Below are 22,168 nucleotides of genomic sequence, written 5' to 3' on the forward strand. Positions count from 1 at the left end.
TAGTCGCCTTCAGTTCCAACTGAAAATAAAAAAACTTTTTCATACTTACCATATGTTTTCCCTCAGTGTAGGATAATGGCAATAGGCATTCAATGGGAACTTTACTTTGAAAAATGGAATGAAGACAATGTTGAATATAATCATAGTTGATTGATTTTCTATGATTTGTATTCAACTTTGACTATTGCTGTAGAGTACTTTTATTGGTTTGCCTGTTATCTGTGGCTCTTCTAGAGAGTTTACATATGGTAAAAAGCTGTATTTTGCAAAACATGGAGATGCCGGGGAATGAACTCGGTGCAAAGCAATGCATGCGCACTACCACTGAGCTACATCCCCTAGGAGCTGCTATTTTCTTATGCACAAGTGATTACAGCTTTACATTTCACTAGAGATTTACTACTTTGCAGTGTTATTAGGGACATCTTAGAGGATGGAAGGATAACCATTATACCTTGCTGGATTTCAAGGACTTTATGGTTTTCATGGCTGATGAGAATGCAAGGAGATGCCCATTCCGAACATTGGAATGCTCTTAAAGTTCTCCATCAGAGACTGGTTTATCATCAGAATCCCCTACTTTTACTAATGAATGGTGTAGATATTGATCAAGTTTTGCTAACTAGAGGGCTTTCTTACATTCTGTTTGGTCATCAGTGTCAGAATTTAGTAGAAGGGCACAAAGGATGCATGCTATGACTGCCTCTTGGGCTTGCTAGCTAATGCTTCACCAGACAATCTATCTAGAGTTGATATGTTGTCATCATTCCATGCTTTGAAATTTCATTAAGTGCTTGCCCTCCAAGCCCATGTCCATCCTCTTTTTGTTCACAAAGTGTTTGAACTTGTCTCTCAATCTTAATCAATTAGTTTTACCATATTATTTGTCTCGCTATTTTATTAAACTTTGCTCAGGTAGTCGCCTTCAGTTCCCACTGAAAATAAATAATCTATTTCCTACTTACCATATGTTTTCCCTCAGTGTAGGAGAATGGCTATAGGCATTCAATGGGAACTTTACTTTGAAAAATGGTATGAAGACGATGTTGAATATAATCATATTTGATTGATTTTTTAAGATTTGTATTCAACTTTGACTGTTGCTGTAGAGTACTTTTATTGGATTGCTTGTTATCTGTGGCTCTTCTAGAGAGTTTACATATGGTAAAAAGCTGCATTTTGCAAAACATGGAAATCCCGGGGATTGAACCAGGGCCTCATACATGCAAAGCATGTGCTCTACCACTGAGCTACATCCCCTTAGAGCTGCTATGTTTTTATGCACAAGTGATTGCAGCTTTACATTTCACTAGAGATTTACTACTTTTCAGTGTTATTAGGGACATCTTAGAGGATGGAAGTATAACCATTATACCATGCTTGACTTCAAGGACTTTATGGTTTTCATGGCTGATGAGAATGCAAGGAGATGCCCATTCCAAACATTGGAATGCTCTTAAAGTTCTCCATCAGAGACTGGTTTATCATCAGAATCCCCTACTTTTACTAATGAATGGTGTAGATATTGATCAAGTTTTGCTAACTAGAGGGCATTCTTACATTCTGTTTGGTCATCAGTGTCAGAATTTAGTAGAAGGGCACAAAGGATGCATGCTATGACTGCCTCTTGGGCATTGCTAACTAATGCTTCACCAGACAATCTATCTAGAGTTGATATGTTGTCATCATTCCATGCTTTGAAATTTCTTTAAGTGCTTGCCCTCCAAGCCTTTGTCCATCCTCATTTTGTTCACAAAGTGTTTGAACTTGTCTCTCAATCTTAATCAATTAGCTTTACTATATTATTTGTCTCACTCTTTTATTAAACTTTGCTCAGGTAGTCGCCTTCAGTTTCCACTGAAAATAAAAAATCTATTTCCTACTTACCATATGTTTTCCCTCAGTGTAGGAGAATGGCAATAGGCATTCAATGGGAACTTTACTTTGAAAAATGGTATGAAGACGATGTTGAATATAAACATATTTGATTGATTTTTTATGATTTGTGTTCAACTTTGACTATTGCTGTAGAGTACTTTTATTGGATTGCTTGTTATCTGTGACTCTTCTAGAGAGTTTACATATGGTAAAAAGCTGTATTTTGCAAAACATGGAGATGCTGGGGATTGAACCCAGGGCCTCATACATGCAAAGCATGCGCTCTACCACTGAGCTACATCCCCTTAGAGCTGCTATGTTTTTATGCACAAGTAATTGCAGCTTTACATTTCACTAGAGATTTACTACTTTTCAGTGTTATTAGGGACATCTTAGAGGATAGAAGTATAACCATTATACCATGCTTGACTTCAAGGACTTTATGGTTTTCATGGCTGATGAGAATGCATGGAGATGCCCATTCCGAACATTGGAATGCTCTTAAAGTTCTCCATCAGAGACTGGTTTATCATCAGAATCCCCTACGTTTACTAATGAATGGTGTAGATATTGATCAAGTTTTGCTAACTAGAGGGCTTTCTTACATTCTGTTTGGTCATCAGTGTCAGAATTTAGTAGAAGGGCACAAAGGATGCATGCTATGACTGCCTCTTGGGCTTGCTAGCTAATGCTTCACCAGACAATCTATATAGAGTTGATATGTTGTCATCATTCCATGCTTTGAAATTTCATTAAGTGCTTGCCCTCCAAGCCCATGTCCATCCTCTTTTTGTTCACAAAGTGTTTGAACTTGTCTCTCAATCTTAATCAATTAGTTTTACTATATTATTTGTCTCGCTCTTTTATTAAACTTTGCTCGGGTAGTCGCCTTCAGTTCCCACTGAAAATAAAAAATCTATTTCCTACTTACTATATGTTTTCCCACAGTGTAGGAGAATGACAATAGGCATTCAATGGGAACTTTACTTTGAAAAATGGTATGAAGACGATGTTGAATATAATCATATTTGATTGATTTTTTATGATTTGTGTTCAACTTTGACTATTGCTGTAGAGTACTTTTATTGGATTGCTTGTTATCTGTGACTCTTCTAGAGAGTTTACATATGGTAAAAAGCTGTATTTTGCAAAACATGGAGATGCTGGGGATTGAACCCAGGGCCTCATACATGCAAAGCATGCGCTCTACCACTGAGCTACATCCCCTTAGAGCTGCTATGTTTTTATGCACAAGTAATTGCAGCTTTACATTTCACTAGAGATTTACTACTTTTCAGTGTTATTAGGGACATCTTAGAGGATAGAAGTATAACCATTATACCATGCTTGACTTCAAGGACTTTATGGTTTTCATGGCTGATGAGAATGCATGGAGATGCCCATTCCGAACATTGGAATGCTCTTAAAGTTCTCCATCAGAGACTGGTTTATCATCAGAATCCCCTACGTTTACTAATGAATGGTGTAGATATTGATCAAGTTTTGCTAACTAGAGGGCTTTCTTACATTCTGTTTGGTCATCAGTGTCAGAATTTAGTAGAAGGGCACAAAGGATGCATGCTATGACTGCCTCTTGGGCTTGCTAGCTAATGCTTCACCAGACAATCTATATAGAGTTGATATGTTGTCATCATTCCATGCTTTGAAATTTCATTAAGTGCTTGCCCTCCAAGCCCATGTCCATCCTCTTTTTGTTCACAAAGTGTTTGAACTTGTCTCTCAATCTTAATCAATTAGTTTTACTATATTATTTGTCTCGCTCTTTTATTAAACTTTGCTCGGGTAGTCGCCTTCAGTTCCCACTGAAAATAAAAAATCTATTTCCTACTTACTATATGTTTTCCCACAGTGTAGGAGAATGACAATAGGCATTCAATGGGAACTTTACTTTGAAAAATGGTATGAAGACGATGTTGAATATAATCATATTTGATTGATTTTTTATGATTTGTATTCAACTTTGACTATTGCTGTAGAGAACTTTTATTGGATTGCTTGTTATCTGGGGCTCTTCTAGAGAGTTTACATATGGTAAAAAGCTGCATTTTGCAAAACATGGAGATGTTGGGGATTGAACCCTTGTCCTCATATATGCACTCTACCACTGAGCTACATCCCCTTAGAATTGCTATGTTCTTATGCACAAGTGATTGCAGCTTTACATTTCACTAGAGATTTAATACTTTTCAGTGTTATTAGGGATATCTTAGAAGATGGAAGTATAACCATTATACCATGCTTGACTTCAAGGAATTTATGGTTTTCATGTCTGATGAGAATGCAAGTAGATGCCCATTCCGAACATTGGAATGCTCTTAAAGTTCTCCATCAGAGACTGGTTTATCATCAGAATCCCCTACTTTTACTAATGAATGGTGTGGATATTGAACAAGATTTGCTAACTAGAGGGCTTTCTTACATTCTCTTTGGTCATCAGTGTCAGAACTTAGTAGAAGTGCACAAAGGATGCATGCTATGATTGCCTCTTGGGCATTGCTATCTAATGCTTCACCAGACAATCTATCTAGAGTTGATATGTTGTCATCATTCCATGCTTTGAAATTTCATTAAGTGCTTGCCCTCCAAGCCCATGTCCATCCTCTTTTTGTTCACAAAGTGTTTGAACTTGTCTCTCAATCTTAATCAATTAGTTTTGCTATATTATTTGTCTCGCTCTTTTATTAAACTTTGCTCGGGTAGTCGCCTTCAGTTCCAACTGAAAATAAAAAAACTATTTCATACTTACCATATGTTTTCCCTCAGTGTAGGAGAATGGCAATAGGCATTCAATGGGAACTTTACTTTGAAAAATGGAATGAAGACAATGTTGAATATAATCATAGTTGATTGATTTTTTATGATTTGTATTCAACTTTGACTATTGCTGTAGAGTACTTTTATTGGTTTGCCTGTTATCTGTGGCTCTTCTAGAGAGTTTACATATGGTAAAAAGCTGTATTTTGCAAAACATGGAGATGCATGGGAATGAACTCGGTGCAAAGCAAAGCATGCGCTCTACCACTGAGCTACATCCCCTAGGAGCTGCTATTTTCTTATGCACAAGTGATTACAGCTTTACATTTCACTAGAGATTTACTATTTTTCAGTGTTATTAGGGACATCTTAGAGGATGGAAGGATAACCATTATACCTTGCTGGATTTCAAGGAATTTATGGTTTTCATGGCTGATGAGAATGCAAGGAGATGCCCATTCCGAACATTGGAATGCTCTTAAAGTTCTCCATCAGAGACTGGTTTATCATCAGAATCCCCTACTTTTACTAATGAATGGTGTAGATATTGATCAAGTTTTGCTAACTAGAGGGCTTTCTTACATTCTGTTTGGTCATCAGTGTCAGAATTTAGTAGAAGGGCACAAAGGATGCATGCTATGACTGCCACTTGGGCTTGCTAGCTAATGCTTCACCAGACAATCTATCTAGAGTTGATATGTTGTCATCATTCCATGCTTTGAAATTTCATTAAGTGCTTGCCCTCCAAGCCCATGTCCATCCTCTTTTTGTTCACAAAGTGTTTGAACTTGTCTCTCAATCTTAATCAATTAGTTTTACTATATTATTTGTCTCGCTCTTTTATTAAACTTTGCTCAGGTAGTCGCCTTCAGTTCCCACTGAAAATAAAAAATCTATTTCCTACTTACCATATGTTTTCCCGCAGTGTAGGAGAATGGCAATAGGCATTCAATGGGAACTTTACTTTGAAAAATGGTATGAAGACGATGTTGAATATAATCATATTTGATTGATTTTTTATGATTTGTGTTCAACTTTGACTATTGCTGTAGAGTACTTTTATTGGATTGCTTGTAATCTGTGACTCTTCTAGAGAGTTTACATATGGTAAAAAGCTGCATTTTGCAAAACATGGAGATGCCGGGCATTGAACCCGGGGCCTCATACATGCAAAGCATGCGCTCTACCACTGAGCTACATCCCCTTAGAATTGCTATGTTCTTATGCACAAGTGATTGCAGCTTTACATTTCACTAGAGATTTAATACTTTTCAGTGTTATTAGGGATATCTTAGAAGATGGAAGTATAACCATTATACCATGCTTGACTTCAAGGAATTTATGGTTTTCATGTCTGATGAGAATGCAAGTAGATGCCCATTCCGAACATTGGAATGCTCTTAAAGTTCTCCATCAGAGACTGGTTTATCATCAGAATCCCCTACTTTTACTAATGAATGGTGTGGATATTGAACAAGATTTGCTAACTAGAGGGCTTTCTTCCATTCTCTTTGGTCATCAGTGTCAGAACTTAGTAGAAGTGCACAAAGGATGCATGCTATGATTGCCTCTTGGGCATTGCTATCTAATGCTTCACCAGACAATCTATCTAGAGTTGATATGTTGTCATCATTCCATGCTTTGAAATTTCATTAAGTGCTTGCCCTCCAAGCCCATGTCCATCCTCTTTTTGTTCACAAAGTGTTTGAACTTGTCTCTCAATCTTAATCAATTAGTTTTGCTATATTATTTGTCTCGCTCTTTTATTAAACTTTGCTCGGGTAGTCGCCTTCAGTTCCAACTGAAAATAAAAAAACTATTTCATACTTACCATATGTTTTCCCTCAGTGTAGGAGAAAGGCAATAGGCATTCAATGGGAACTTTACTTTGAAAAATGGAATGAAGACAATGTTGAATATAATCATAGTTGATTGATTTTTTATGATTTGTATTCAACTTTGACTATTGCTGTAGAGTACTTTTATTGGTTTGCCTGTTATCTGTGGCTCTTCTAGAGAGTTTACATATGGTAAAAAGCTGTATTTTGCAAAACATGGAGATGCATGGGAATGAACTCGGTGCAAAGCAAAGCATGCGCTCTTCCACTGAGCTACATCCCCTAGGAGCTGCTATTTTCTTATGCACAAGTGATTACAGCTTTACATTTCACTAGAGATTTACTATTTTTCAGTGTTATTAGGGACATCTTAGAGGATGGAAGTATAACCATTATACCATGCTTTACTTCAAGGACTTTATGGTTTTCATGGCTGATGAGAATGCAAGGAGAATGCTTCACCAGACAATCTATCTAGAGTTGATATACTAATCATCAGAATCCCCTACTTTTACTAATGAATGTTGTAGATATTGATCAAGTTTTGCTAACTAGAGGGCTTTCTTACATTCTGTTTGGTCATCAGTGTCAGAATTTAGTAGAAGGGCACAAAGGATGCATGCTATGACTGCCTCTTGGGCTTGCTAGCTAATGCTTCACCAGACAATCTATCTAGAGTTGATATGTTGTCATCATTCCATGCTTTGAAATTTCATTAAGTGCTTGCCCTCCAAGCCCATGTCCATCCTCTTTTTGTTCACAAAGTGTTTGAACTTGTCTCTCAATCTTAATCAATTAGTTTTACTATATTATTTGTCTCACTCTTTTATTAAACTTTGCTCAGGTAGTCGCCTTCAGTTCCAACTGAAAATAAAAAATCTATTTCCTACTTACCATATGTTTTCCTGCAGTGTAGGAGAATGGCAATAGGCATTCAATGGGAACTTTACTTTGAAAAATGGTATGAAGACGATGTTGAATATAATCATATTTGATTGATTTTTTATGATTTGTGTTCAACTTTGACTATTGCTGTAGAGTACTTTTATTGGATTGCTTGTTATCTGTGACTCTTCTAGAGAGTTTACATATGGTAAAAAGCTGCATTTTGCAAAACATGGAGATGCCGGGTATTGAACCCGGGGCCTCATACATGCAAAGCATGCGCTCTACCACTGAGCTACATCCCCTTAGAATTGCTATGTTCTTATGCACAAGTGATTGCAGCTTTACATTTCACTAGAGATTTACTACTTTTCAGTGTTATTAGGGATATCTTAGAAGATGGAAGTATAACCATTATACCATGCTTGACTTCAAGGAATTTATGGTTTTCATGTCTGATGAGAATGCAAGTAGATGCCCATTCCGAACATTGGAATGCTCTTAAAGTTCTCCATCAGAGACTGGTTTATCATCAGAATCCCCTACTTTTACTAATGAATGGTGTAGATATTGATCAAGTTTTGCTAACTAGAGGGCTTTCGTACATTCTGTTTGGTCATCAGTGTCAGAATATAGTAGAAGGGCACAAAGGATGCATGCTGTGACTGCCACTTGGGCTTGCTAGCTAATGCTTCACCAGACAATCTATCTAGAGTTGATATGTTGTCATCATTCCACGCTTTGAAATTTCATTAAGTGCTTGCCCTCCAAGCCCATGTCCATCCTCTTTTTGTTCACAAAGTGTTTGAACTTGTCTCTCAATCTTAATCAATTAGTTTTACTATATTATTTGTCTCGCTCTTTTATTAAACTTTGCTCAGGTAGTCGCATTCAGTTCCCACTGAAAATAAAAAATCTATTTCCTACTTACTATATGTTTTCCCACAGTGTAGGAGAATGACAATAGGCATTCAATGGGAACTTTACTTTGAAAAATGGTAAGAAGACGATATTGAATATAATCATATTTGATTGATTTTTTATGATTTGTATTCAACTTTGACTGTTGCTGTAGAGTACTTTTATTGGATTGCTTGTTATCTGTGGCTCTTCTAGAGAGTTTACATATGGTAAAAAGCTGCATTTTGCAAAACATGGAAATCCCGGGGATTGAACCCGGGGCCTCATACATGCAAAGCATGCGCTCTACCACTGAGCTACTTCCCCTTAGAGCTGCTATGTGTTTATGCACAAGTGATTGCAGCTTTACATTTCACTAGAGATTTACAACTTTTCAGTGTTATTAGGGACATCTTAGAGGATGGAAGTATAACCATTATACCATGCTTGACTTCAAGGACTTTATGGTTTTCATGGCTGATGAGAATGCAAGGAGATGCCCATTCCAAACATTGGAATGCTCTTAAAGTTCTCCATCAGAGACTGGTTTATCATCAGAATCCCCTACTTTTACTAATGAATGGTGTAGATATTGATCACGTTTTGCTAACTAGAGGGCATTCTTACATTCTGTTTGGTCATCAGTGTCAGAATTTAGTAGAAGGGCACAAAGGATGCATGCTATGACTGCCTCTTGGGCATTGCTAACTAATGCTTCACCAGACAATCTATCTAGAGTTGATATGTTGTCATCATTCCATGCTTTGAAATTTCTTTAAGTGCTTGCCCTCCAAGCCTTTGTCCATCCTCTTTTTGTTCACAAAGTGTTTGAACTTGTCTCTCAATCTTAATCAATTAGCTTTACTATATTATTTGTCTCACTCTTTTATTAAACTTTGCTCAGGTAGTCGCCTTCAGTTCCCACTGAAAATAAAAAATCTATTTCCTACTTACCATATGTTTTCCCTCAGTGTAGGAGAATGGCAATAGGCATTCAATGGGAACTTTACTTTGAAAAATGGTATGAAGACGATGTTGAATATAATCATATTTGATTGATTTTTTATGATTTGTGTTCAACTTTGACTATTGCTGTAGAGTACTTTTATTGGATTGCTTGTTATCTGTGACTCTTCTAGAGAGTTTACATATGGTAAAAAGCTGCATTTTGCAAAACATGGAGATGCCGGGTATTGAACCCGGGGCCTCATACATGCAAAGCATGCGCTCTACCACTGAGCTACATCCCCTTAGAATTGCTATGTTCTTATGCACAAGTGATTGCAGCTTTACATTTCACTAGAGATTTACTACTTTTCAGTGTTATTAGGGATATCTAAGAAGATGGAAGTATAACCATTATACCATGCTTGACTTCAAGGAATTTATGGTTTTCATGTCTGATGAGAATGCAAGTAGATGCCCATTCCGAACATTGGAATGCTCTTAAAGTTCTCCATCAGAGACTGGTTTATCATCAGAATTCCCTACTTTTACTAATGAATGGTGTGGATATTGAACAAGATTTGCTAACTAGAGGGCTTTCTTACATTCTCTTTGGTCATCAGTGTCAGAACTTAGTAGAAGTGCACAAAGGATGCATGCTATGATTGCCTCTTGGGCATTGCTATCTAATGCTTCACCAGACAATCTATCTAGAGTTGATATGTTGTCATCATTCCATGCTTTGAATTTCATTAAGTGCTGGCCCTCCAAGCCAATGTCCATCCTCTTTTTGTTCACAAAGTGTTTGAACTTGTCTCTCAATCTTAATCTTTTAGTTTTGCTATATTATTTGTCTCGCTCTTTTATTAAACTTTGCTCGGGTAGTCGCCTTCAGTTCCCACTGAAAATAAAAAAAATATTTCATACTTACCATATGTTTTCCCTCAGTGTAGGAGAAAGGCAATAGGCATTCAATGGGAACTTTACTTTGAAAAATGGAATGAAGACAATGTTGAATATAATCATAGTTGATTGATTTTTTATGATTTGTATTCAACTTTGACTATTGCTGTAGAGTACTTTTATTGGTTTGCCTGTTATCTGTGGCTCTTCTAGAGAGTTTACATATGGTAAAAAGCTGTATTTTGCAAAACATGGAGATGCCGGGGAATGAACTCGGTGCAAAGCAAAGCATGCGCTCTACCACTGAGCTACATCCCCTAGGAGCTGCTATTTTCTTATGCACAAGTGATTACAGCTTTACATTTCACTAGAGATTTACTACTTTTCAGTGTTATTAGGGACATCTTAGAGGATAGAAGTATAACCATTATACCATGCTTGACTTGAAGGACTTTATGGTTTTCATGGCTGATGAGAATGCAAGGAGATGCCCATTCCGAACATTGGAATGCTCTTAAAGTTCTCCATCAGAGACTGGTTTATCATCAGAATCCCCTACTTTTACTAATGAATGGTGTAGATATTGATCAAGTTTTGCTAACTAGAGGGCTTTATTACATTCTGTTTGGTCATCAGTGTCAGAATTTAGTAGAAGGGCACAAAGGATGCATGCTATGACTGCCTCTTGGGCTTGCTAGCTAATGCTTCACCAGACAATCTATCTAGAGTTGATATGTTGTCATCATTCCATGCTTTGAAATTTCATTAAGTGCTTGCCCTCCAAGCCCATGTCCATCCTCTTTTTGTTCACAAAGTGTTTGAACTTGTCTCTCAATCTTAATCAATTAGTTTTACTATATTATTTGTCTCGCTCTTTTATTAAACTTTGCTTGGGTAGTCGCCTTCAGTTCCCACTGAAAATAAAAAATCTATTTCCTACTTACTATATGTTTTCCCACAGTGTAGGAGAATGACAATAGGCATTCAATGGGAACTTTACTTTGAAAAATGGTATGAAGACGATGTTGAATATAATCATATTTGATTGATTTTTTATGATTTGTTTTCAACTTTGACTATTGCTGTAGAGTACTTTTATTGTATTGCTTGTTATCTGTGGCTCTTCTTGAGAGTTTACATATGGCAAAAAGCTGTATTTTGCAAAACATGGAGATGCCGGGGATAGAAACTGGGGCTTCATACATGCAAAGCATGCGCTCTACCACTGAGCTACATTCCCTTAGAATTGCTATATTCTTATGCACAAGTGATTGCAGCTTTACATTTCACTAGAGATTTACTACTTTTCAGTGTTATTAGGGATATCTAAGAAGATGGAAGTATAACCATTATACCATGCTTGACTTCAAGGAATTTATGGTTTTCATGTCTGATGAGAATGCAAGTAGATGCCCATTCCGAACATTGGAATGCTCTTAAAGTTCTCCATCAGAGACTGGTTTATCATCAGAATCCCCTACTTTTACTAATGAATGGTGTAGATATTGATCAAGTTTTGCTAACTAGAGGGCATTCTTACATTCTGTTTGGTCATCAGTGTCAGAATTTAGTAGAAGGGCACAAAGGATGCATGCTATGACTGCCTCTTGGGCTTGCTAACTAATGCTTCACCAGACAATCTATCTAGAGTTGATATGTTGTCATCATTCCATGCTTTGAAATTTCATTAAGTGCTTGCCCTCCAAGCCCATGTCCATCCTCTTTTTGTTCACAAAGTGTTTGAACTTGTCTCTCAATCTTAATCAATTAGTTTTACTATATTATTTGTCTCGCTCTTTTATTAAACTTTGCTCAGGTAGTCACCTTCAGTTCCCACTGAAAATAAAAAATCTATTTCCTACTTACCATATGTTTTCCCTCAGTGTAGGAGAATGGCTATAGGCATTCAATGGGAACTTTACTTTGAAAAATGGTATGAAGACGATGTTGAATATAATCATATTTGATTGATTTTGTAAGATTTGTATTCAACTTTGACTGTTGCTGTAGAGTACTTTTATTTGATTGCTTGTTATCTGTGGCTCTTCTAGAGAGTTTACATATGGTAAAAAGCTGCATTTTGCAAAACATGGAGATGCCGGGGAATGAACTCGGTGCAAAGCAAAGCATGTGCTCTACCACTGAGCTACATCCCCTAGGAGCTGCTATTTTCTTATGCACAAGTGATTGCAGCTTTACATTTCACTAGAGATTTACTACTTTTCAGTGTTATTAGGGACATCTTAGAGGATGGAAGAATAACCATTATACCATGCTTGACTTCAAGGACTTTATGGTTTTCATGGCTGATGAGAATGCAAGGAGATGCCCATTCCAAACATTGGAATGCTCTTAAAGTTCTCCATCAGAGACTGGTTTATCATCAGAATCCCCTACTTTTACTAATGAATGGTGTAGATATTGATCAAGTTTTGCTAACTAGAGGGCATTCTTACATTCTGTTTGGTCATCAGTGTCAGAATTTAGTAGAAGGGCACAAAGGATGCATGCTATGACTGCCTCTTGGGCACTGCTAACTAATGCTTCACCAGACAATCTATCTAGAGTTGATATGTTGTCATCATTCCATGCTTTGAAATTTCATTAAGTGCTTGCCCTCCAAGCCCTTGTCCATCCTCTTTTTGTTCACAAAGTGTTTGAACTTGTCTCTCAATCTTAATCAATTAGTTTTACTATATTATTTGTCTCGCTCTTTTATTAAACTTTGCTCAGGTAGTCGCCTTCAGTTCCCACTGAAAATAAAAAATCTATTTCCTACTTACCATATGCTTTCCCTCAGTGTAGGAGAATGGCAATAGGCATTCAATGGGAACTTTACTTTGAAAAATGGTATGAAGACGATGTTGATTATAATCATATTTGATTGATTTTTTATGATTTGTGTTCAACTTTGACTATTGCTGTAGAGTACTTTTATTGGATTGCTTGTTATCTGTGGCTCTTCTAGAGAGTTTACATATGGTAAAAAGCTGAATTTTGCAAAACATGGAGATGCCGGGTATTGAACCCGGGGCCTCAAACATGCAAAGCATGCGCTCTACCACTGAGCTACATCCCCTTAGAATTGCTATGTTCTTATGCACAAGTGATTGCAGCTTTACATTTCACTAGAGATTTACTACTTTTCAGTGTTATTAGGGATATCTTAGAAGATGGAAGTATAACCATTATACCATGCTTGACTTCAAGGACTTTATGGTTTTCATGGCTGATGAGAATGCATGGAGATGCCCATTCCGAACATTGGAATGCTCTTAAAGTTCTCCATCAGAGACTGGTTTATCATCAGAATCCCCTACTTTTACTAATGAATGGTGTAGATATTGATCAAGTTTTGCTAACTAGAGGGCTTTCTTACATTCTGTTTGGTCATCAGTGTCAGAATTTAGTAGAAGGGCACAAAGGATGCATGCTATGACTGCCTCTTGGGCTTGCTAGCTAATGCTTCACCAGACAATCTATCTAGAGTTGATATGTTGTCATCATTCCATGCTTTGAAATTTCATTAAGTGCTTGCCCTCCAAGCCCATGTCCATCCTCTTTTTGTTCACAAAGTGTTTGAACTTGTCTCTCAATCTTAATCAATTAGTTTTACTATATTATTTGTCTCGCTCTTTTATTAAACTTTGCTCGGGTAGTCGCCTTCAGTTCCCACTGAAAATAAAAAATCTATTTCCTACTTACTATATGTTTTCCCACAGTGTAGGAGAATGACAATAGGCATTCAATGGGAACTTTACTTTGAAAAATGGTATGAAGACGATGTTGAATATAATCATATTTGATTGATTTTTTATGATTTGTATTCAACTTTGACTATTGCTGTAGAGAACTTTTATTGGATTGCTTGTTATCTGTGGCTCTTCTAGAGAGTTTACATATGGTAAAAAGCTGCATTTTGCAAAACATGGAGATGCCGGGTATTGAACCCGGGGCCTCATACATGCAAAGCATGCGCTCTACCACTGTGCTTCATCCCCTTAGAATTGCTATGTTTTTATGCACAAGTGATTGCAGCTTTACATTTCACTAGAGATTTACTACTTTTCAGTGTTATTAGGGATATCTTAGAAGATGGAAGTATAACCATTATACCATGCTTGACTTCAAGGAATTTATGGTTTTCATGTCTGATGAGAATGCAAGTAGATGCCCATTCCGAACATTGGAATGCTCTTAAAGTTCTCCATCAGAGACTGGTTTATCATCAGAATCCCCTACTTTTACTAATGAATGGTGTGGATATTGAACAAGATTTGCTAACTAGAGGGCTTTCTTACATTCTCTTTGGTCATCAGTGTCAGAACTTAGTAGAAGTGCACAAAGGATGCATGCTATGATTGCCTCTTGGGCATTGCTATCTAATGCTTCACCAGACAATCTATCTAGAGTTGATATGTTGTCATCATTCCATGCTTTGAATTTCATTAAGTGCTTGCCCTCCAAGCCAATGTCCATCCTCTTTTTGTTCACAAAGTGTTTGAACTTGTCTCTCAATCTTAATCTTTTAGTTTTGCTATATTATTTGTCTCGCTCTTTTATTAAACTTTGCTCGGGTAGTCGCCTTCAGTTCCCACTGAAAATAAAAAAACTATTTCATACTTACCATATGTTTTCCCTCAGTGTAGGAGAATGGCAATAGGCATTCAATGGGAACTTTACTTTGAAAAATGGAATGAAGACAATGTTGAATATAATCATATTTGATTGATTTTTTAAGATTTGTATTCAACTTTGACTGTTGCTGTAGAGTACTTTTATTTGATTGCTTGTTATCTGTGGCTCTTCTAGAGAGTTTACATATGGTAAAAAGCTGCATTTTGCAAAACATGGAGATGCCGGGGAATGAACTCGGTGCAAAGCAAAGCATGTACTCTACCACTGAGCTACATCCCCTAGGAGTTGCTATTTTCTTATGCACAAGTGATTGCAGCTTTACATTTCACTAGAGATTTACTACTTTTCAGTGTTATTAGGGACATCTTAGAGGATGGAAGAATAACCATTATACCATGCTTGACTTCAAGGACTTTATGGTTTTCATGGCTGATGAGAATGCAAGGAGATGCCCATTCCAAACATTGGAATGCTCTTAAAGTTCTCCATCAGAGACTGGTTTATCATCAGAATCCCCTACTTTTACTAATGAATGGTGTAGATATTGATCAAGTTTTGCTAACTAGAGGGCATTCTTACATTCTGTTTGGTCATCAGTGTCAGAATTTAGTAGAAGGGCACAAAGGATGCATGCTATGACTGCCTCTTGGGCATTGCTAACTAATGCTTCACCAGACAATCTATCTAGAGTTGATTTGTTGTCATCATTCCATGCTTTGAAATTTCATTAAGTGCTTGCCCTCCAAGCCCTTGTCCATCCTCTTTTTGTTCACAAAGTGTTTGAACTTGTCTCTCAATCTTAATCAATTAGTTTTACTATATTATTTGTCTCGCTCTTTTATTAAACTTTGCTCAGGTAGTCGCCTTCAGTTCCCACTGAAAATAAAAAATCTATTTCCTACTTACCATATGTTTTCCCTCAGTGTAGGAGAATGGCAATAGGCATTCAATGGGAACTTTACTTTGAAAAATGGTATGAAGACGATGTTGAATATAATCATATTTGATTGATTTTTTATGATTTGTGTTCAACTTTGACTATTGCTGTAGAGTACTTTTATTGGAGTGCTTGTTATCTGTGGCTCTTCTAGAGAGTTTACATATGGTAAAAAGCTGCATTTTGCAAAACATGGAGATGCCGGGTATTGAACCCGGGGCCTCATACATGCAATGCATGCGCTCTACCACTGAGCTACATCCCCTTAGAATTGCTATGTTCTTATGCACAAGTGATTGCAGCTTTACATTTCACTAGAGATTTACTACTTTTCAGTGTTATTAGGGATATCTTAGAAGATGGAAGTATAACCATTATACCATGCTTGAATTCAAGGACTTTATGGTTTTCATGGCTGATGAGAATGCATGGAGATGCCCATTCCGAACATTGGAATGCTCTTAAAGTTCTCCATCAGAGACTGGTTTATCATCAGAATCCCCTACTTTTACTAATGAATGGTGTAGATATTGATCAAGTTTTGCTAACTAGAGGGCTTTCTTACATTCTGTTTGGTCATCAGTGTCAGAATTTAGTAGAAGGGCACAAAGGATGCATGCTATGACTGCCTCTTGGGCTTGCTAGCTAATGCTTCACCAGACAATCTATCTAGAGTTGATATGTTGTCATCATTCCATGCTTTGAAATTTCATTAAGTGCTTGCCCTCCAAGCCCATGTCCATCCTCTTTTTGTTCACAAAGTGTTTGAACTTGTCTCTCAATCTTAATCAATTAGTTTTACTATATTATTTGTCTCGCTCTTTTATTAAACTTTGCTCGGGTAGTCGCCTTCAGTTCCCACTGAAAATAAAAAATCTATTTCCTACTTACTATATGTTTTCCCACAGTGTAGGAGAATGACAATAGGCATTCAATGGGAACTTTACTTTGAAAAATGGTATGAAGACGATGTTGAATATAATCATATTTGATTGATTTTTTATGATTTGTATTCAACTTTGACTATTGCTGTAGAGAACTTTTATTGGATTGCTTGTTATCTGTGGCTCTTCTAGAGAGTTTACATATGGTAAAAAGCTGCATTTTGCAAAACATGGAGATGCCAGGTATTGAACCCGGGGCCTCATACATGCAAAGCATGCGCTCTACCACTGAGCTAGATCCCCTTAGAATTGCTATGTTTTTATGCACAAGTGATTGCAGCTTTACATTTCACTAGAGATTTACTACTTTTCAGTGTTATTAGGGATATCTTAGAAGATGGAAGTATAACCATTATACCATGCTTGACTTCAAGGAATTTATGGTTTTCATGTCTGATGAGAATGCAAGTAGATGCCCATTCCGAACATTGGAATGCTCTTAAAGTTCTCCATCAGAGACTGGTTTATCATCAGAATCCCCTACTTTTACTAATGAATGGTGTGGATATTGAACAAGATTTGCTAACTAGAGGGCTTTCTTACATTCTCTTTGGTCATCAGTGTCAGAACTTAGTAGAAGTGCACAAAGGATGCATGCTATGATTGCCTCTTGGGCATTGCTATCTAATGCTTCACCAGACAATCTATCTAGAGTTGATATGTTGTCATCATTCCATGCTTTGAATTTCATTAAGTGCTTGCCCTCCAAGCCAATGTCCATCCTCTTTTTGTTCACAAAGTGTTTGAACTTGTCTCTCAATCTTAATCTTTTAGTTTTGCTATATTATTTGTCTCGCTCTTTTATTAAACTTTGCTCGGGTAGTCGCCTTCAGTTCCCACTGAAAATAAAAAAACTATTTCATACTTACCATATGTTTTCCCTCAGTGTAGGAGAATGGCAATAGGCATTCAATGGGAACTTTACTTTGAAAAATGGAATGAAGACAATGTTGAATATAATCATATTTGATTGATTTTTTATGATTTGTATTCAACTTTGACTATTGCTGTAGAGTACTTTTATTGGTTTGCCTGTTATCTGTGGCTCTTCTAGAGAGTTTACATATGGTAAAAAGCTGTATTTTGCAAAACATGGAGATGCCGGGGAATGAACTCGGTGCAAAGCAAAGCATGCGCTCTACCACTGAGCTACATCCCCTAGGAGCTGCTATTTTCTTATGCACAAGTGATTACAGCTTTACATTTCACTAGAGATTTACTACTTTTCAGTGTTATTAGGGACATCTTAGAGGATAGAAGTATAACCATTATACCATGCTTGACTTCAAGGACTTTATGGTTTTCATGGCTGATGAGAATGCAAGGAGATGCCCATTCCGAACATTGGAATGCTCTTAAAGTTCTCCATCAGAGACTGGTTTATCATCAGAATCCCCTACGTTTACTAATGAATGGTGTAGATATTGATCAAATTTTGCTAACTAGAGGGCTTTCTTACATTCTGTTTGGTCATCAGTGTCAGAATTTAGTAGAAGGGCACAAAGGATGCATGCTATGACTGCCTCTTGGGCTTGCTAGCTAATGCTTCACCAGACAATCTATCTAGAGTTGATATGTTGTCATCATTCCATGCTTTGAAATTTCATTAAGTGCTTGCCCTCCAAGCCCATGTCCATCCTCTTTTTGTTCACAAAGTGTTTGAACTTGTCTCTCAATCTTAATCAATTAGTTTTACTATATTATTTGTCTCGCTCTTTTATTAAACTTTGCTCGGGTAGTCGCCTTCAGTTCCCACTGAAAATAAAAAATCTATTTCCTACTTACTATATGTTTTCCCTCAGTGTAGGAGAATGGCAATAGGCATTCAATGGGAACTTTACTTTGAAAAATGGTATGAAAAGATGTTTAATATAATCATATTTGATTGATTTTTAATGATTTGTGTTCAACTTTGACTATTGCTGTAGAGTACTTTTATTGGATTGCTTGTTATCTGTGGCTCTTCTAGAGAGTTTACATATGGTAAAAAGCTGCATTTTGCAAAACATGGAGATGCCGGGTATTGAACCCGGGGCCTCATACATGCAAAGCATGCGCTCTACCACTGAGCTACATCCCCTTACAATTGCTATGTTCTTATGCACAAGTGATTGCAGCTTTACATTTCACTAGAGATTTACTACTTTTCAGTGTTATTTGGGATATCTTAGAAGATGGAAGTATAACCATTATACCATGCTTGACTTCAAGGAATTTATGGTTTTCATGTCTGATGAGAATGCAAGTAGATGCCCATTCCGAACATTGGAATGCTCTTAAAGTTCTCCATCAGAGACTGGTTTATCATCAGAATCCCCTACTTTTACTAATGAATGGTGTGGATATTGAACAAGATTTGCTAACTAGAGGGCTTTCTTACATTCTCTTTGGTCATCAGTGTCAGAACTTAGTAGAAGTGCACAAAGGATGCATGCTATGATTGCCTCTTGGGCATTGCTATCTAATGCTTCACCAGACAATCTATCTAGAGTTGATATGTTGTCATCATTCCATGCTTTGAAATTTCATTAAGTGCTTGCCCTCCAAGCCCATGTCCATCCTCTTTTTGTTCACAAAGTGTTTGAACTTGTCTCTCAATCTTAATCAATTAGTTTTGCTATATTATTTGTCTCGCTCTTTTATTAAACTTTGCTCGGGTAGTCGCCTTCAGTTCCAACTGAAAATAAAAAAACTATTTCATACTTACCATATGTTTTCCCTCAGTGTAGGAGAATGGCAATAGGCATTCAATGGGAACTTTACTTTGAAAAATGGAATGAAGACAATGTTGAATATAATCATAGTTGATTGATTTTTTATGATTTGTATTCAACTTTGACTATTGCTGTAGAGTACTTTTATTAGTTTGCCTGTTATCTGTGGCTCTTCTAGAGAGTTTACATATGGTAAAAAGCTGTATTTTGCAAAACATGGAGATGCCGGGGAATGAACTCGGTGCAAAGCAAAGCATGCGCTCTACCACTGAGCTACATCCCCTAGGAGCTGCTATTTTCTTATGCACAAGTGATTACAGCTTTACATTTCACTAGAGATTTACTACTTTTCAGTGTTATTAGGGACATCTTAGAGGATGGAAGGATAACCATTATACCTTGCTGGATTTCAAGGACTTTATGGTTTTCATGGCTGATGAGAATGCAAGGAGATGCCCATTCCGAACATTGGAATGCTCTTAAAGTTCTCCATCAGAGACTGGTTTATCATCAGAATCCCCTACTTTTACTAATGAATGGTGTAGATATTGATCAAGTTTTGCTAACTAGAGGGCTTTCTTACATTCTGTTTGGTCATCAGTGTCAGAATTTAGTAGAAGGGCACAAAGGATGCATGCTATGACTGCCTCTTGGGCTTGCTAGCTAATGCTTCACCAGACAATCTATCTAGAGTTGATATGTTGTCATCATTCCATGCTTTGAAATTTCATTAAGTTCTTGCCCTCCAAGCCCATGTCCATCCTCTTTTTGTTCACAAAGTGTTTGAACTTGTCTCTCAATCTTAATCAATTAGTTTTACTATATTATTTGTCTCGCTCTTTTATTAAACTTTGCTCAGGTAGTCACCTTCAGTTCCCACTGAAAATAAAAAATCTATTTCCTACTTACCATATGTTTTCCCTCAGTGTAGGAGAATGGCTATAGGCATTCAATGGGAACTTTACTTTGAAAAATGGTATGAAGACGATGTTGAATATAATCATATTTGATTGATTTTGTAAGATTTGTATTCAACTTTGACTGTTGCTGTAGAGTACTTTTATTTGATTGCTTGTTATCTGTGGCTCTTCTAGAGAGTTTACATATGGTAAAAAGCTGCATTTTGCAAAACATGGAGATGCCGGGGAATGAACTCGGTGCAAAGCAAAGCATGTGCTCTACCACTGAGCTACATCCCCTAGGAGCTGCTATTTTCTTATGCACAAGTGATTGCAGCTTTACATTTCACTAGAGATTTACTACTTTTCAGTGTTATTAGGGATATCTTAGAAGATGGAAGTATAACCATTATACCATGCTTGACTTCAAGGACTTTATGGTTTTCATGGCTGATGAGAATGCATGGAGATGCCCATTCCGAACATTGGAATGCTCTTAAAGTTCTCCATCAGAGACTGGTTTATCATCAGAATCCCCTACTTTTACTAATGAATGGTGTAGATATTGATCAAGTTTTGCTAACTAGAGGGCTTTCTTACATTCTGTTTGGTCATCAGTGTCAGAATTTAGTAGAAGGGCACAAAGGATGCATGCTATGACTGCCTCTTGGGCTTGCTAGCTAATGCTTCACCAGACAATCTATCTAGAGTTGATATGTTGTCATCATTCCATGCTTTGAAATTTCATTAAGTGCTTGCCCTCCAAGCCCATGTCCATCCTCTTTTTGTTCACAAAGTGTTTGAACTTGTCTCTCAATCTTAATCAATTAGTTTTACTATATTATTTGTCTCGCTCTTTTATTAAACTTTGCTCGGGTAGTCGCCTTCAGTTCCCACTGAAAATAAAAAATCTATTTCCTACTTACTATATGTTTTCCCACAGTGTAGGAGAATGACAATAGGCATTCAATGGGAACTTTACTTTGAAAAATGGTATGAAGACGTTGTTGAATATAATCATATTTGATTGATTTTTTATGATTTGTATTCAAGTTTGACTATTGCTGTAGAGAACTTTTATTGGATTGCTTGTTATCTGTGGCTCTTCTAGAGAGTTTACATATGGTAAAAAGCTGCATTTTGCAAAACATGGAGATGCCGGGTATTGAACCCGGGGCCTCATACATGCAAAGCATGCGCTCTACCACTGAGCTACATCCCCTTAGAATTGCTATGTTTTTATGCACAAGTGATTGCAGCTTTACATTTCACTAGAGATTTACTACTTTTCAGTGTTATTAGGGATATCTTAGAAGATGGAAGTATAACCATTATACCATGCTTGACTTCAAGGAATTTATGGTTTTCATGTCTGATGAGAATGCAAGTAGATGCCCATTCCGAACATTGGAATGCTCTTAAAGTTCTCCATCAGAGACTGGTTTATCATCAGAATCCCCTACTTTTACTAATGAATGGTGTGGATATTGAACAAGATTTGCTAACTAGAGGGCTTTCTTACATTCTCTTTGGTCATCAGTGTCAGAACTTAGTAGAAGTGCACAAAGGATGCATGCTATGATTGCCTCTTGGGCATTGCTATCTAATGCTTCACCAGACAATCTATCTAGAGTTGATATGTTGTCATCATTCCATGCTTTGAAATTTCATTAAGTGCTTGCCCTCCAAGCCCATGTCCATCCTCTTTTTGTTCACAAAGTGTTTGAACTTGTCTCTCAATCTTAATCAATTAGTTTTGCTATATTATTTGTCTCGCTCTTTTATTAAACTTTGCTCGGGTAGTCGCCTTCAGTTCCAACTGAAAATAAAAAAACTATTTCATACTTACCATATGTTTTCCCTCAGTGTAGGAGAATGGCAATAGGCATTCAATGGGAACTTTACTTTGAAA

General features: G+C 37.0%; 13 non-coding genes across 13 annotated transcripts; all 13 read right to left on the reverse strand.

The window, feature by feature from the left end:
• Window positions 1-1,189: 1,189 nt before the first annotated feature.
• On the reverse strand, window positions 1,190-1,260 carry TRNAA-UGC (transfer RNA alanine (anticodon UGC)). The gene has a single exon. It is a non-coding gene; the product is annotated as a tRNA-Ala (tRNA).
• An 851-nt stretch (window positions 1,261-2,111) lies between these two features.
• TRNAA-UGC (transfer RNA alanine (anticodon UGC)) lies at window positions 2,112-2,183 on the reverse strand. Its single transcript has one exon. It is a non-coding gene; the product is annotated as a tRNA-Ala (tRNA).
• An 850-nt stretch (window positions 2,184-3,033) lies between these two features.
• TRNAA-UGC (transfer RNA alanine (anticodon UGC)) lies at window positions 3,034-3,105 on the reverse strand. Its single transcript has one exon. It is a non-coding gene; the product is annotated as a tRNA-Ala (tRNA).
• A 2,680-nt stretch (window positions 3,106-5,785) lies between these two features.
• Window positions 5,786-5,857, reverse strand: TRNAA-UGC (transfer RNA alanine (anticodon UGC)). Its single transcript has one exon. It is a non-coding gene; the product is annotated as a tRNA-Ala (tRNA).
• Window positions 5,858-7,609: 1,752 nt separating this feature from the next.
• Window positions 7,610-7,681, reverse strand: TRNAA-UGC (transfer RNA alanine (anticodon UGC)). Its single transcript has one exon. It is a non-coding gene; the product is annotated as a tRNA-Ala (tRNA).
• Window positions 7,682-8,531: 850 nt separating this feature from the next.
• On the reverse strand, window positions 8,532-8,603 carry TRNAA-UGC (transfer RNA alanine (anticodon UGC)). Its single transcript has one exon. It is a non-coding gene; the product is annotated as a tRNA-Ala (tRNA).
• An 851-nt stretch (window positions 8,604-9,454) lies between these two features.
• Window positions 9,455-9,526, reverse strand: TRNAA-UGC (transfer RNA alanine (anticodon UGC)). The gene has a single exon. It is a non-coding gene; the product is annotated as a tRNA-Ala (tRNA).
• Window positions 9,527-13,131: 3,605 nt separating this feature from the next.
• On the reverse strand, window positions 13,132-13,203 carry TRNAA-UGC (transfer RNA alanine (anticodon UGC)). The gene has a single exon. It is a non-coding gene; the product is annotated as a tRNA-Ala (tRNA).
• An 850-nt stretch (window positions 13,204-14,053) lies between these two features.
• On the reverse strand, window positions 14,054-14,125 carry TRNAA-UGC (transfer RNA alanine (anticodon UGC)). Its single transcript has one exon. It is a non-coding gene; the product is annotated as a tRNA-Ala (tRNA).
• Window positions 14,126-15,892: 1,767 nt separating this feature from the next.
• Window positions 15,893-15,964, reverse strand: TRNAA-UGC (transfer RNA alanine (anticodon UGC)). The gene has a single exon. It is a non-coding gene; the product is annotated as a tRNA-Ala (tRNA).
• An 850-nt stretch (window positions 15,965-16,814) lies between these two features.
• On the reverse strand, window positions 16,815-16,886 carry TRNAA-UGC (transfer RNA alanine (anticodon UGC)). Its single transcript has one exon. It is a non-coding gene; the product is annotated as a tRNA-Ala (tRNA).
• Window positions 16,887-18,651: 1,765 nt separating this feature from the next.
• On the reverse strand, window positions 18,652-18,723 carry TRNAA-UGC (transfer RNA alanine (anticodon UGC)). The gene has a single exon. It is a non-coding gene; the product is annotated as a tRNA-Ala (tRNA).
• Window positions 18,724-21,406: 2,683 nt separating this feature from the next.
• On the reverse strand, window positions 21,407-21,478 carry TRNAA-UGC (transfer RNA alanine (anticodon UGC)). Its single transcript has one exon. It is a non-coding gene; the product is annotated as a tRNA-Ala (tRNA).
• Window positions 21,479-22,168: the final 690 nt, after the last annotated feature.

Source organism: Taudactylus pleione, unplaced genomic scaffold (genome assembly GCF_031769625.1).
Source record: "Taudactylus pleione unplaced genomic scaffold, aTauple2 ptg000070l, whole genome shotgun sequence".
NCBI lineage: Eukaryota > Metazoa > Chordata > Amphibia > Anura > Myobatrachidae > Taudactylus > Taudactylus pleione.